This window comes from Medicago sativa, chromosome 3 (genome assembly GCF_051527215.1).
Source record: "Medicago sativa cultivar Bolivia chromosome 3, Bolivia_mono, whole genome shotgun sequence".
Lineage (NCBI taxonomy): Eukaryota > Viridiplantae > Streptophyta > Magnoliopsida > Fabales > Fabaceae > Medicago > Medicago sativa.
Genome location: NC_140751.1, coordinates 26,954,558 through 26,963,144, shown reverse-complemented (window position 1 = coordinate 26,963,144; position 8,587 = coordinate 26,954,558). Strand labels below are relative to the sequence as shown.

Sequence of the window (8,587 nt, the reverse complement as noted above, 5' to 3'; positions counted from 1 at the left end):
CTAGTTATACTGGATTAAAAAAAATGATCACATTAAATTTTAATTGACGCTATAAATCTATCAATGTGCATAAAGGAATTTGTAAAATACTTACTTCCTCAGTCCGCATGTATAAATAAGCATTTGTTTTGCTTTTTTCCATCCTAAAAAGTTGATAATATAGTTGATGTTTCATTTTATGTGTGAATATCTAAACTACCCTTTGTATGTGTATGTAGTGAACTACCCTTATTAAGAGTTTATTTGGAAAAGAAGCAATAAATGCATTTAAAAATTTGAAAAAATAATTATATTTAATTTAGGGACAAATTTTTATTCAAATTGATGCTTATATTTAGGGAAAGAGAGAGTATTATCAATGAATGTAGTGTACTAATTTGATTTCAATTAGTTGGTTGAAAAAAATAAGAATGCAAAGCAGTTCTTATAAAACAAAATGCAAGGCAGTTACCAAACAGGAGTATAAAATACATTTCATCAGATAACATTAGGGTACAATAATTTGATGCAGGTTTTGGACATTCATTTTTTAACATATGCAAGACTTGGAAACGTTTTCATCTTAACCAGATTCAGAAATACAAAAGGACAATTTTCATGTGAACTATTGATATATAGTACCAGTTTGCTAACCTTTTCATCTCAACATTAGAGTATAATAGCTTCACTAAATTTATAGCATCAATTGCACTGCATAAAAAAACATTAGCAGGCCTGAATGTTTGTCTGCACCTCCCACCAACTTCAACTAGACTATAAAACAAACCTCATTGTAAAAACCAAACACAACAAACTGATCAACCAAAATGTCGGAAAGCCCTATATTGATTTTAAACATTATCAATTCATCTTTCCTCATCTATCCTCGATGCAGATCTAATTTTCTGATTAAAAGCATATTTCAACTTCCATCAAATTACCCTAAATAAGCTTATCTAAAAACAATTACCCTAAATAAAAAGGAAAATTCTATGGTGAAGTCATGAGAATGACTTTTTTGGTGAAGTTAAAAAACATGTTCAACACTTGCAGTTGCTACCGTGCGTGTGTGCTATATGTGTTTTATCTACTAAAAATAAAAAAATAGGGAAAAGCATGTGGAGCTATAGTCCCACATAGCTCCAACATGCATCCGCCCCTGGCCATGGTGAAGCATCATTGATCTATCAAACAAATGAGGCTGCAATTGCAACATAGGATTTTGAAAAATAATGTGATGGCAACATTTCAGATTGTTGAGTATTTGGCTGATCATGGAGATATATGTTCGAGAAAGAAGCATTGCCAACAAAAAATGGAAGAGTTCGAGTTGTAGCATGTTGAATTAGAAGTTTCTTAAGCACCTCTAATGCCTTTTTGAATAATTCAAGTTGATCCTTATTCATTCCGTCAACCGGACAAGCCCACCAAAAATTAGTCTCCGTTTCCTTGAGCAAATGGCTCAGCTCATCGTCAATCTTCTTCTCGGCATCCAGTGTGTTGTTGATTTGAGTCATCTGAGCATTGAGTTCACGAACGTTGGCATTGCGGTGAGCCTCAATGAGTTGCATGGTGTTGTAGTTTTGTGGTGGTACAAGAGAAAGATAGTGGTCTATGACCGTATGAAGATTCGGGTGACCAAAGGAAAATACCTTTCCACTAGGTGAGAATACAACGAGAGCAGTATCTGCACCACAAAGGTTGCAAAGCTCACTAGCTTTCTTGAAGAGTCAGCTACGACTCTTTGAGAAAGTCACTTGTAGGTTGCTCTCGTTGCTCATCTTTTTCATCTCGATCTTTAGGCGACCTCGGCCTTTCTTTCCACTCGACATGGCTGACACATAGAGAGAACAAAGAAAAGAAAAGGGTGGGTGTGTTTGTTATCGTAGAGTAAGAAATGAGACATTGAAGTTGGGTGTGAAGGGGTCATTTTATATAGTCAACTTTTGTGTGTATGTGTTTTAAGTATTGTATTATGATTTTTCTTTGAATACCAACCGTGGCTATCTTTTTCAAATGTTGCATCTTTTCTTATTGATAATTTACTAGATTAGGAGATTCTTATCAAATCTCTTTTGCATGCCTTTTATGGCAGGAAATTCAATGTAAAAATATGGCGCCTTTTTGCAAATTTGTATATCTTACCTTATTCAGCAAACTATTGGATATGTGTACCTGGTTATTTCTATATGTTGTTGAATTCTTTGCACATTGGTTAGTCTTTATCAACTTCGATTAACTTTGTATTCATGTGTTGAATTATTTGCTCATATGCTCATTGATTATCCCTTTAAAAAGTTGATTTTTTTCTTTCAAAATTTTATAGACTTTTTTTTTTTTTTGATTTAGGGTAATTGTTTTTAGATAAGCTTATTTAGGATGATTTGATGGAAGTTGAAATACGCTTTTAATCAGAAAATTAGATCTGCATTGAGGATATATGAGGAAAGATGAATTGATAATGTTTAAAATCAATATAGGGCTTATTTTGGTTGATCGGTTTGTCGTGTTTGGTTTTTACAATGAGGTGTTAATGTTATGTATCAGATAGAAAAAATGGAAATTTGAAGGGAAAGTACTCTTTTTTTATTAAAAACACAAAATGGCTTTTTAAATAGCCTTACACCAGAACCACCACATCTAAACGTGGGTTAGCCACTAACAATAACTTAGCTACAAAGAGGGAAAATATCTTAATGACTAAATCAAACTAAAAGAAGTCAGCAACGGTTCCTAATTTAAAGGATAACAAAACAACCTTACTTCCTAATTAATAGGATTTATTAGACAGAAAAGCATAAACAAATAAAAACAGCTACTAACTTCAACACTCTCCCTTAAACTGAATGTTCATAAGCAATCAGTTTATTTCTTCAATCGAACACATGCCAAGTAATGCCCTTAAATTCAAATAGGAATCAACTTTCAGAGGTTTTGTAAAGATGTAGGCAATTTGCTCATCACTTTTGCAGTAACATAGTTCCACAACTCCCTCTTTAGCAAGATCACGGAGAAAATGAAACCTCACATCAATGTGTTTGCTTCTTCCATGTAAAACTGGATTTTTTGACAATTTAATAGCTGAACTGTTATCGCAAAATAACATAAGTGGACCTTGTTGTGTGCATTTTACCTCTTCCAAAATTCTTCTAAGCCAAATACCTTGACAAGCACATGCTGCAGCAGCTATAAATTCTGCTTCAGTTGTAGATAAAGTCACAACAGGCTGTTTCTTTGAAGACCAAGAGACTGCAGCTCCACTTAAGAGAAAAACATACCCAGAAGTACTTTTACGATCATCTAAATCACCACCATAATAACTGTCACTGAAACCAACTAGCACATTTATTTCACTCTTCTTATAGAACAAGCCATAATTAACAGTACCTTTCAAGTAGCGAAGTATTTTTTTTACTGCTTGATGATGAACTTCAGTTGGTGACTCCATAAACCTGCTAACAAGGCTGACAACATACATTAAATCTGGTCGAGTGGCTGTCATGTACATCAGACTTCCAACCATTTGTTTATAGTAGGTGCTGTCAATCTTCATTCCTTCATCATCCCGAGTAAGTTTAGTTCCAGGAACTATAGGGATCTGAACTGGATTACAATCATCCATTTTAAACCTTTCCAATACTTCTTGAGCATATATCTTTTGACAAATAAAAATGCCCTCTGCAGATTGAATCACTTCTATGCCAAGGAAGTATTTCATCACTCCCAAATCAGTCATCTCAAATTCTTTCATCATGGATTGTTTAAACTCTCTAAATAAGAATTCATCATTTTCGGTAAATATCAAGTCATCAACATACAAACACACAATCAAAAAATTACCTTTGTCTCCAGTTTTGATGTAGAGTGTATGCTCATAAGGACATTTGTGAAAACCCGCCTGGCTGAAATAGGTGTCAATCCGACTGTACCAAGCTCGAGGAGCTTGTTTCAATCCATAAAGAGCTCTTTTCAACTTATAACCCATATGTTTGCTTCCATTCTTTATATACCCTGGAGGTTGTTCGACAAAAACTTGTTCCAAAAGCTCTCCATGTAAAAATGCAGACTTGACATCAAGTTGAAACACAGTCCAATTATTTAGAGCAGCCAATGAGATAACCATTCTAATTGTGTCATGCCTTGCGACTAGAGCAAATACTTCAGAATAATCCACTTCATACTCTTGAGCGTACCCTTTAGCTACTAAACGAGCCTTGAACTTGTCAATTTCTCCTTTTTCATTTAGCTTTGTTTTGAAAATCCATTTTACTCCCACTGGTTTTTCTCCTTCTGGAAGCTCCACTAACTCCCATGTATTATTTCTTTCAATTGCTTCAATCTCCAAATCCATAGCCTTTCTCCACCTTGCACTTTTAATTGCCTCATCGAATGAAATGGTATCACTTCCAGCAACAAAGTGAGCCAATGTCTCTTCATCTGAGAGCCCTTCACCACTTGTGTAATCATTCATCCAAACCGGTCTCTGCCTTTGGCGCTGAATATTTTGTAGTGGAGTTTCAGCATCTTCACTTCCATGATCAGATCCACCAAGTTCATTTAATTCTTCCAAATCACTATGTACATCCTCTTCTATTTCTGTACTTTCATTGTCCTCTAGTTCAAGAGCCACTGATATACCTTTATTTGGACTTTCCCAATTCCAACCGATGCTTTCATCAAACACAACATCTTTAGAAATACAAATCTTCTTTGTTAAAGGATTGTAAAGACGATAGGCCTTAGACTCTTCACTTACGCCAAGAAGAACACACTTCTCTCCCTTATTATCAAGTTTCTTTCTCTTCGGGTCACGAACATGCACATATGCTATGCAGCCAAATACTCTAAAGTGATCAACGACTGGTTTGCGACCAGACCAAGCTTCTTCTGGTGTCATATTCTACACAGAAAATATTGGACATCGATTGAGAATATGAACACTCCAATTAACTGCCTCTGGCCAAAAATTCTTTGGCACATTCTTATTTGCTAGCAAACTTCTCACCATATTCATGATAGTTCTATTTTTCCTCTCCGACACACCATTTTGATGCGGTATGTATGCTGCAGTCAATTGTCTCCAGATTCCATTTCTTTCACACAAATCCACAAACTCCCTTGATGTGTATTCTCCCCCACGATCTATTCGAAGGCATTGAATAAGTTGATTTGTCTCATTTTCAACTCTTGCTTTGAATCTCCTAAACATTTCAATAGCTTCAAATTTCTCTTTTAGGAAGTATACCCATGTTTTTCTACTAAAATCATCAGTGAAAGTTATGAAGTATCTTTTATTGCTGTTTAAAGTTGGATTCAATGGACCACATATGTCTGAGTGCACTAGTTGAAGGACCTGATTAGCTCTCCAAGTACTCTCTTGAGGAAATGACTTTTTGTGCTGCTTTGCAATCATACATTCTTCACATACATGAGATGGAGTTTTAATTTGAGGCAGCCCTTTCAGCATTTCTTTTTGCTGCAAGGTTCTGAGTCCATTAAAGGTTAAATGTCCGAACCTGTAATGCCATAACCATGAAGGATCTGAAATAGATACTTTGAGACAAGTTTGATCTTCAACGGTCTCCTTTTTTAATTGAAACATTCGATTTGCAGACATCTTAACAGCAACAACTAATCCCTCTTTTGGATCATGAATTTGGCAGGTTCCCTTCTGAATTACAATTGCATAACCTGTTTCTTGCAATTGTCCCAGGCTGATCAGATTGCTTTTAAGTTTTGGTACATAATACACATTATCTATTTTCTGCATCTTCCTGTTCATCTGCACTTTAACACTTCCTTTTCCCATAACACTCATGCTAGAGTCATTACCAAGCTTGACACTTTGTCGAAAACTTTCATTTAAATCACAGAAAAGGTTTTTGTTACCTGTCATGTGATTGTTGCATCCAGAATCAAGGTACCAGATCTCCCTATTTTCAGCTTGCTCGTTCTCCATGTAAGCCATCAATAATAATTCTTCCTCATCTGCTTCAATAAAGTTTTCCTTTTCTTCTGTTTTACCAGGACATTCCCATTGAAAGTGGCCAATTTTGTGACAATTGTAGCATTCAATGGATGACCTGTAAGAACTTCCTTCTCTAGTGCCACGACCACGTCCCCTGCCTCTTCCTCTAAAGCTTCCTCGGCCACCGCTTCTTCCAGAAAAATTTCCAGCATGAGTCACTTTGAGAGCTTGCTCTTCCTCAACATGATTTGACATGCGTTGTTCATGCACTAATAAGGAACTTTGTAATTCATCTACTGACATGGTGTCGATGTCATTTGATTCTTCTATTGAACACACGACATAGTCAAACTTAGATGTCATAGAGCGTAAAATTTTCTCTATAATTGTCACATCTTCCATCTTATCTCCATCCTCATTCGGTTTGCAATCATCAACGTCCTTGCAAAATACTCATCAACATATTCTCCAGCCTTCATGTGCAGAATTTCAAACTCTTTACGAAGAGCTTGTAATTGAGCACGCTTGACTCTACTATTGCCTTGATACTTCTTCTCTAAGGAGTCCCATATGTCTTTGGAAGTATCCTTCTTGAGAATGGTTTCGAGAACAACTCGATCAATTGCTTGATACAAGTAATTCTTTGCCTTTAGATCCTTCAGCTTCAATTCGTTTCTCGCCTTTAACTGTGCATCAGTCAAGGTTGTTTCATCCCTTACTTCTGGAATTCCTTCCTCAATCAGTCCCCAATATTCTTTTGATCTCAAAAAATTCTCCATCAACAAGCTCCAATGATCGTAATGACCATCAAGCTTTGGAATTGCTGGCTGAACAAATCCGCTACTGCTCCCTTCAGTTACCATTGCCTATGTTCACAGAAGACTGCTGCTTCAGGTTATCAGGCCCCTTGTGGAGCTCTGATACCAAATGTTATGTATCAGATAGAAAAAATGGAAATTTGAAGGGAAAGTACTCTTTTTTTATTGAAAACACAAAATGGCTTTTTAAATAGCCTTACACCAGAACCACCACATCTAAACGTGGGTTAGCCACTAACAATAACTTAGCTACAAAGAGGGAAAATATCTTAATGACTAAATCAAACTAAAAGAAGTCAACAACGGTTCCTAATTTAAAGGATAACAAAACAACCTTACTTCCTAATTAATAGGATTTATTAGACAGAAAAGCAGAAACAAATAAAAACAGCTACTAACTTCAACAGTTTTCTAGTCTAGTTGAAGTTGGTGGGAGGTGTAGACAAACATTCAGGCCTGCTAATGTTTTTTTATGCAGTGCAATTGATGCAATGAATTTAGTGAAGATATTATACTCTAATGTTGAGATGAAAATGTTAGCAAACTGGTACTATATACCAATAGTTCACATGAAAATTGTCCTTTTGTATTTCTGAATCTGGTTAAGATGAAAACGTTTCCAAGTCTTGCATATGTCAAAAAATGAATGTCCAAAACATGCATCAAATTATTGTACCCTAATGTTATCTGATGAAATGTATTTTAATTTATACTCCTATTCGGTAACTGCCTTGCATTTTGTTTTATAAGAACTGCTTTGCATTCGTATTTTTTTCAACCAACTAATTGAAATCAAATTAGTACACTACATTCGTTGATAATACTCTCTCTTTCCCTAAATATAAGCATCAATTTGAATAAAAATTTGTCCCTAATTTAAATATAATTATTTTTTCAAAATTTTAAATGCATTATTGCTTCTTTTCCAAATAAACTCTTAATAAGGGTAGTTTATTACATACACATATGTACAAAGGGTAGTTTAGATATTCACACATAAAATGAAACATCAACTACATTATCAACTTTATTTTTAGGATGAAAAAAAGCAAAACAAATGCTTATTTATACATGCGGACTGAGGAAGTAAGTATTTTACAAATTCCTTTATGCACATTGATAGATTTATAGCGTCAATTAAAATTTAATGTGATCTTTTTTTTAATCCAGTATAACTAGGGTCTTGACCTTAATAGATGTCCAAAATTATCACTTGAAATTGGATCAGTTGCTAGCCACATGACTGCAGTCCATGCAATTTTTGTGAGTGAGGAGAGACAAATGAAAAAAATGAAGAGATGGGGATGAGAGAGAGAAATGACAAGAGAGAGAGAGAGAGAAACCAAAATGGTATGGTATGGTATTCAATATTTAGATTCTTGTGATTTTTTATTGAACTCTAAATTGCAATTTTAACAAAAGCACAATGGCGTACTACAATTCTACCAAACTTGATGTCAATTAAAAAATACATGTAGTCATTCTTGATTAATAAAAAAGGATATGAAATCGTCATTAAGCATACAAAGTGTCAAATTAGCATAAAAATTACTGGTTTACTAGACAAAACAAGTATAGAAGAGGATTCAACAAAGAAAAGTGCTTTATTATAGATCAACGGTGCATATACTTTAGGCAACAAACTTATAACTACCCTTTCCTCTGCCATCTAATATAGTTCAAAATGATAACAGAGATATGATTAGACTCGTAAACAAAAGTTTGAGTTTCAAGAGAGGGCATAGATGAGAAATTGAATTGGTTATGGATTTTCATACAACACAAGTAAAGTGGCGAAGCTGAACTTAATGACTCTAGAACT

At 34.8% G+C, this 8,587-nt stretch overlaps 1 pseudogene; it reads right to left on the bottom strand.

Moving 5' to 3' along the window:
• Positions 1 to 1,069: 1,069 nt before the first annotated feature.
• Positions 1,070 to 1,811, bottom strand: LOC146936800 (agamous-like MADS-box protein AGL62 pseudogene; annotated as a pseudogene).
• Positions 1,812 to 8,587: the final 6,776 nt, after the last annotated feature.